This window comes from Capricornis sumatraensis, chromosome 13, assembly GCF_032405125.1.
Source record: "Capricornis sumatraensis isolate serow.1 chromosome 13, serow.2, whole genome shotgun sequence".
In the NCBI taxonomy this organism is placed as follows: domain Eukaryota; kingdom Metazoa; phylum Chordata; class Mammalia; order Artiodactyla; family Bovidae; genus Capricornis; species Capricornis sumatraensis.
Window position 1 is genome coordinate 50,439,907 of NC_091081.1, and position 8,076 is coordinate 50,447,982.

Sequence of the window (8,076 nt, forward strand, 5' to 3'; positions counted from 1 at the left end):
ATGTCTGTGTCTCTATTTCTGGTTTGCAACTAAGATCATCTCTAACATTTTTCTAGATTCCACATATATGCATTATATACACATAATCTGACTTACTTCACTCTGTAAGTGAACAAATGTATGGATACTGGGAGGGGGACAAGTGGGGATGGGATGAATTGGGAGATTGAGGTTGACATATATACACTATTGATACTATGTGTAAAATAGGTAACTAATGAGAATCAACTATAAAGCATAGAGAAATCTACCCAATGCTCTGTGGTGAACTAAATGGGAAGGAAATCCAAAAAGAGGGGATATATGTAAACACATACCTGTTTCACTTAGTTGTACAGTGGACACTAATACAACTTTGTAAAGCAACTAGACTACAATAAAAAAATAGCAACACACACACACACACACGAGTGATTCTTTTTTTTTTTTTGGCAGGCCAAAACCCTAGTTTATTTCAGCATCAGCAACATCTCAGCCATCACAAAAATAAACTCTACCGAGGGTGACGGAAGTCTCTACAGCAAGGTTAAGGGCTCAGCCACCACACAGTGAGCCTCCGGGGCACGTGGTGGGCACGGCCTGGGCAATAAGTTAGGAAGCAGCGGAGGAGCTGGTGGAGGCGGCAGATGTGGCCAGGGCCTCACTTCTGGGCCGGCATGAGGTCATCGATGGCCTGGCCCTGCTCCAGCCGCTGCTCCATCTCGATGAGCAGCTTCACGCCGTCCACCACCATCTGCACCAGAAGCCCAGGCGGTCCGCATTGGAGACGTCAAAGACCCCACCCACGGCGGCCGTGTCCACACCACCTGTGCCTCGCTTCTGAAGCCGCAGCCGCTTGAGCACCTCAGAGAACTTCTCGTGCTTGCCCAGGTGGGGCAGCTTGATGTGCACCCCGGCCCGCAGCCCCGTGCCCAGGTTGGACGGGCAGGTGAGGATGTAGCCCAGGTGAGGGTTCCACATGAACTCGTAGTTCTTAGACTTGAAGAGCGTTTCAATCTGGGTGAGGCCGTTGCACAAGCGCGTGAACACCTCCTTCATGTTGCCACCCTTCTGCATGGAGATGACCCGCAGATGGTCCTCCTCGTTGATCCACACCAGGAAGGTCTTGTTATCGTTATGCCAGATGCCGCGGGCGTCGGGCCAGTCGCGGGCCATGCCCGAGGCCAGCAGGAGGGGCGACACGGGCTTATCGAAAAGGAAGTGGTCGTCGATAAGCTGCTGCTGCTCCGCCTCCGTCATGCTTTTGAGCGCATAGTACCTCCCCGCCAGGTCACCGTCCAGGCTCGACAGGGCTTCGACGGCGAGCTTCTCGATGGCGCGGCGCTCCCCGCGGCTGCAGTGCGGGGGGAGGCAGAAGCTGCGGATGCTGCGGCCCGTGCGCACCCGCGAGCTCAGCACGTAGTTGGGATCCAGGTCGTCGCCGCCCTGCAGGTTGTCGGGGTTGAGGTCGGTCTTGTGCTCGTCGGTGGGCTTATAGCCTCCGTGCCGGTCCTCAATGATGGGGTCAAACAGCTCCTTGAACACGTCGTACGATTCCTCGTCGCCGGCCACACAGCCCACGGTCATGATATAGGGGTGGCCTGGGTTGTCCACGCCGGTCTGGATGACGTCGTCCACCGTGAAGCCGCTCGGGGTGCTCTTAGCGCGCAGCTCGGCGTACAGTTCGGGGGTCAGCACCTTGGCCATGTGGTTGTTGTGGCCGCTGAGGAGGGGGAACTCGTCTTCGGCCGGGAAGCGCAGCTTCAGCGTGTTGTGGCTATTGGAGAAGGGCATGGCGGCGGCGGGTGAGCAGTTGGGCAGGGGCGGGGGCTCTAGGTTAGTCTGCAGCTCAGGGCGCGGCGCAGGCGAACAGCCACGAGTGATTCTTATACCCTGAGTCAAATGGATGAGAATTAAGATTTATTCAAGAAAGACTCAGTGCTAAGTATTGTGCTAATAATGATAATTCTCATAGTAGTAATGATAGTAATGATAGTATTGAAAAATAAAGATAACATATTGAGTACTTTGTAGCAGATACTTCATGTATATCATGCATTATAATTTTCTCAAAATCCCTGTGGTGAAACAGAAAACCCACAGTTTGCTATAGAGGAAGCTAAGCCTAAGACAGCTGTTGAATCCAGGTCTGTTTCTCTTTTCGTTTGTCTCTGTGCTCAGTGCGTCTCATCCTCAGCACACAGCACACAGCAAACCCAACCTCAAAAGTTCACAAAGCCTTTTTTTTTTTTTGTTCAGCAAAATCTATTGGTAGACGTTGCAAACAATCTAATTCATGCTGAATTCAATTGTGTGTGTGTGTGTTAGTTGCTCAGTCATGTCTGACTCTTTGCAACCCCATGGACTGTAGCCCACAAGGTTCCTCTGTCCATGGAGTTCTGCAGGCAAGAATTCTGGAGTGGGTTGTCATTCCCTTTTCCAAGGGATCTTCCCCACTCAGGCATCGAGTCTGGGTATCCTGCATTGCAGGCATATTCTTTACCCTCTGAGCCACCAGGGAAACCGATCATCATGTGGGTGGTAAATATCTCTTTCTCTACACAAAGTTTCCATTTAATTTTAAAAGGCAGAAGCATTACTGCAAGTGCTTCCTAAGTGCTAAAAAACTGGATATGTTTATTCATTTATTGGCATTAAGAGGAATAAAGAATTTTTTTAAACTAGTAGGGATCACCAAAGATAGTCATATATTGAGACAAGAGCAATAAGCAATACAAATTTCAATTCTCCTTGGTCAAAGAGAACTTTGACTTAGAAGCTCTGGAAACATAAGCACTGGAAATGTGAATTTCATTTAGATGGACTGCTAAGCTGTGATAGCAAGAAGAGATTCAGCATGAGCAATCATGCCCAGCAAGGTCAGAATCCTGCCTGCCTCTTGCTTGTGCTCTCTGAAAATTTTAGATGACATATATCTGGATAATTTGTTTTCAATGGTGGGTGTTTGATAAACAGTTTGGAATTATGAATAAGCTATATTAACTTTCCACTCAGTCTCATTTTAGGGAAAATTGCTTTGTTTATAAAATAGTTCTCTTTAGGATAATACCTTTCAAATGAAGTAGATGAATTAGATGCCAACCAATATGTATCCATGTTCTCTTTTCTATAGGAAAATGACCTGAGAGTCTTAGCATCAATTGCTTTGTGATAGTATCTCAGTTGTGATGACAGGTTACTTTTTTTGAATCTCAGTTTCTTTTCATGATCCCTGTCAGCATGCTTGTGCAAGATACTGGCTGGCAATGGGGTCCATGGTGATGATGCTAAAAGGTCAGAGATGTAGAAAAGTATAGCTGGAAAACATTTTAGATAGTATCTGTTTTGGGTTTCTCAAACTGAATTAAAGCCCAGGCCTCCCTGAAAGGCCAAATTCCTTGCACTTTCAGTGTTGACTTAAAGTCTATTATGATAATAGAGAAAAGTATGTACATTTATAAAACTGAGATGAAGACTAATTATCAATTTAGTATGAAAAATTTCTTTGTTGAGACAAAATTTATAACATTGAATTTAATATAAAAATATTTTAGATGTCATTTGTGGATTGGATTCCTTTGACCTTCAATGTAGTGGAACATCATTGGAGTCCTTACTATTATTGATATTGATGCCCTTTCAGAACATGTATTCATTTCAAATGGACCTATACATTTATAGTATATCCCAATATTGGAGATTTAGAAAGTTTTTTTCAACCAAAAGACTTCTCTGAGTTTTGGTTGCTGCATTTATTCTAACAGTGTATACATGTAAGCAACATGTTTCTTGGCAAAGTGCATTTGACTCTGATGCCGCAGTGTTATTTATTTCTTTTTTGTTGTTGTTTGTTTTGTTTTAAGTTCAGTTCAATCTGCTTTGTGATACCGGAATTCTAGGAACTCTATTCTCTATTCAAACCACGTTGTTTCCCAGTGCCACTGGAGTACCATAAAACCTACCTTGTTATACATTGAATCATTTATAACATTACATTTCTATCTATTTTCTTCCCATTAGCCCAAGGAATACATTTTGATGGGGCTTCCCCAGTGACTCAGCAGTAAAGAATTCACCTGCAATGCCAAAGTGCAGGAGACATGGTTTTGATCCCTGGGTCAGGAAGATCTCCTGGAGGAGGAAACAGCAACCCACTTCAGTATTCTTGCCTGGAGAATCCCATGGACAGAGGAGCCTGGCAGGCTACAGACCACGGGGTTGTGAAAAGTCAGACTTGACGGAGCTACTGAGCATGTATGTACATCATGATGCTTTACATTTCTTATCATTAAATCAACCTCAGTTTAATAAGTAAATTAAGGAAATAAAGTCTTGTTTTATTAAAAATATCTTTAAATTGTAAAGGAAAAAAATGTTTTCATCTGGTAAGCAAAACCAAACTAGTCTTTTGATGTTAGAATATGCCAACAGAATGGTGGTCATGCTTGTTACCCACCACATATGTTAGATAAAGACCGTGGTTACAGGTGGTCCTTAGGCACCATAGGATTGTAAAGTGTTCATCACTTTAGTTGTACCCAACTCTTTGTGACCCCATGGACTGTGGTCTGCCAGGCTCCTCTGTCCATGGGATTCTCTAGGCAAGAATACTGGAGTGGGTTGCTATCCCCTTCTTCAGGGGATCTTCCCAACCTAGGAATCGAACCCCGGTCTTCCACATTGCAGGCAGATTCTTTTACCATCTGAGCCACCAGGAAAGGCAAACACAAATGCAAGCACTGAATTATAGGGCAGTCTTGGTAATGAGAAAGTAATCCAGATGAGTCAAAACATACTTCTTAAAAAAGATCATTGCTAAAATTGAACTTTCTTATAGTAAAATGGAGCAGGATCCTATGATCTTTCACCATGTGTGTCCTCCACCTGCCTTTTGTCTGTAGAAAAACTTTAGCCAAAGAGTAAGTTTAATCAGAGAAGCGAGAAAATGCAGAAGCAAAGGAACACAGTCAAACAGGAGAAAATAATATTAGTTTAGTCATTAAGCAGAGTCAAGGACTTTTAGTTCCTCCTCAAGGGCTGTGGATAATATTCTGAGCCATATCCTGTGAGCTGTCTTATAAATACTGAAAGCCCCAGCAGGTGGAAAGGGTTAATTACATGATGACCAGCTACTTGTTGCTCTAAAGTCAATAAAGAGGCCAGGTTGGTGGAAAGGAAAGTGTGCTTTATTTCAAATGCTGGCAACCTGGGGAGGTGGAGGGGGGACTCCTGTCCAAAGGCCAACTTCCCCCACACTGGGAATCAGTGGATAAGAGCTTTCATAGGCAGAGGGAGGGGGCTACATGCAGAAACAGCACAGTCAGCTGACAGTCAAATTGAAATTGATCATGTGGTGGTCTGGTCAGCATCAATTGTTTCAAGCACAGTTAGTCTTCAGTTCCGGAGAAGGCACTGGCAACCTACTCCTGTACTCTTGCCTGGAAAATCCCATGGACGGAGGAGTCTGGTAGGCTGCAGTCCATCGGGTCCCTAAGAGTTGGACATGACTGAGCGACTTCACTTTGACTTTTCACTTTCATGCATTGGAGAAGGAAATGGCAACCCACTCCAGTGTTCTTGCCTGGAGAATCCCAGGGACGGGGGAGCTTGGTGGGCTGCCATCTATGGGGTCGCACAGAGTTGGACACAACCGATGCGACTTAGCAGCAGCAGTCTTCAGTTCCAGGGTCAGTTTGTTCCCATTTTTGAGGCCAGTTCTCAGAAATGTGGCATCTTGTGCCATGGTTGCAGCCTGGTCATCATGTAAGTGGGTGGGAATGTTTACTCTGAATTTTAGATGTGTTTAAATCTGTAATCAAGGAACTCTATGTGAGACAAGATTGGTGTAGTTTTGAAAATCTAATTTAATTCTACTTTTTATAAAAGGAATCGGGTAAATCCTTCACAATGGCTTGAGGAATGAGATGCTTCAAGAGAATTCACAATTGTTTCTTTATTCACCAAGTCCACTGAACTGGAACTGTGAATATTCTCTCTTACAATAGTTTCTTCTGCTTCTTTTTCTTTCAGGTTTCATCTCCATCAAATATGCAATTCTCACATAAATATACTTTCTAACAAAAGCTGCTATGTTGGGGTTGTATTATTTCCCTGGCCTATTATTTCTCCTGCTACTGATCTTTTAAATATATAAATCAAATTTGAAAACCAAGCTTTTAAAGGACAGTTGGTGCTTTGATGAAAATATCATAAGGTAGAGCCATCTGTTGTAGGCGACATTTTTTTCTCCCTTCATGCCTAACTAGAAACTTTCAAGTATTATTTAAGTTGGAGTTAGGACTCTGGACTAGAATTAATATTATTTTACTTTATCATTTAGCACAGTCAACAGTTGAGATCTTGATTTTATCTTTGTAAAAGATATACTTTTTTCATTTAAGGAGACCATTTGTGATCTTGACTCCTGTCATTCTGTTAGTATGTTGACTCAATGAGGGTAACCTTTGCTAGTTAGTGTTAGAATGTGAGATACATACCTACTTATTCAACAAACACCTATGGAGAACCACAAAGTGTTTAATATGAGACAAAAATGCCTTTTAGCTCTTGTTAATTGGAAAAATGAAAAAAAATCGAGATAAAGAAACAGAATGATCTCTTGCTGACAATGAAAAAATAAAGCTTACAAATAAAATTACAAATAAAATTACAGTTAACAATCCAAATGTAAATATAACACCAATTTTAATGAATTTATCACTTCTGTTTTTAGAGGCTACTCACAAGTTTGTGCTATTTAAATTTTTAAATCTTCTCTTATGTCATACATATGACCAAAGTTTCTCTTCCTGAGGTCACCAGTGACCTCCATATTGGTAAATTCACTGAACAGTTCCAAATCTTCATCTTGTCTCATCATCAGTACTTGGCAGAGTTTATCATCTCATCATTCTAGAAACATTCTTCATTTGGCTTATAGGATTTCTTCTTACTTCACTAGCCATTTTTCCTCCATTTTCTTTTGCTGGCTCCTCCACTCTTCATCTTTTCACTTTGGTAATATCCTTGGGTTTCTTGTCTTCATTATCTCCTCATTGATTACTATAGACCCTTGAAAAGTACAGTACAGCGGCTGGCACTACTTAGCAATACAGCTATTTCACTGCTGCCTTTATGCTTGCTTCTGGACATCCTGAGCTTGAAATAAAGATACTGAACTACTGTACTCTGTAAAGAACACAGAAGCACAACCGCTTGTAGAGATGCATGCATGTGACAATGTATGCCAGACACATGAGCTAACCTACATGACTGGACATGTGAACGCATGTTCGAATATTTGAAAGTCTGCAGCTTGATGGTTCATATGTAGAGGGCTTACTGTACCTCAGCTCAGGAAGAAATGATGAATTATTGAATAAATGTTGCTGGTACAACTGGCTGTGTGAAAAATCAACTTGTACTCCCACCTTTATCTGCATCTGAAATTAAAGGAAAAAATTTCAAATCAGTTAAAAATTTAATAGAATAATATCAGTATCTTACAACAAAATCCTGGTGCTTATATGAAAAATCTAGGGGCTGGAGATACCTTACCCATGACTGCAAATCCAGGGACTGTTAAAGAAAAGATAGGATATTTGATTATGTAAATATGGCAAAAGATACTATAAACTAAGTCAAAATGCAAATGAAAGCCATGGGAAAATACCTGCAATACAGAGAATAGACAAATGTTTAATATTTATAATATTCAAAGACCTTCCGCAAATCAAGACAAGTTGCCAAAAGACCTCAATAGAGATATAATCAAAAAGCATGAACAAACAATTCATTGAAGAGAAAAGTCAGATAGGTGGTAGCTGTACGAAGATCCTAAAACTCACTAATGATTCAGAGATGCAAATTTAAGTAACATCAAGATGTTATTTTATAACTCAGACAGATGGAAATGGAAAGCCCAATAATACCTACTGCTGGTGGGAATGCAGGGCAAAGGCTTCTCTCATTCACTGCAGGTGAAAATATACATTGTAGCCTTTTAGTCATATAACATCTGGCAACAGTATTAAAATTATAAATACAAATATACTCTGACCCAGAAATTTCACTCTAGGGAATCTATCCTGTATAAAT

General features: G+C 41.9%; 1 pseudogene; it reads right to left on the reverse strand.

The window, feature by feature from the left end:
* Nucleotides 1–507: 507 nt before the first annotated feature.
* Nucleotides 508–1,768, reverse strand: LOC138089670 (creatine kinase B-type pseudogene; annotated as a pseudogene).
* Nucleotides 1,769–8,076: the final 6,308 nt, after the last annotated feature.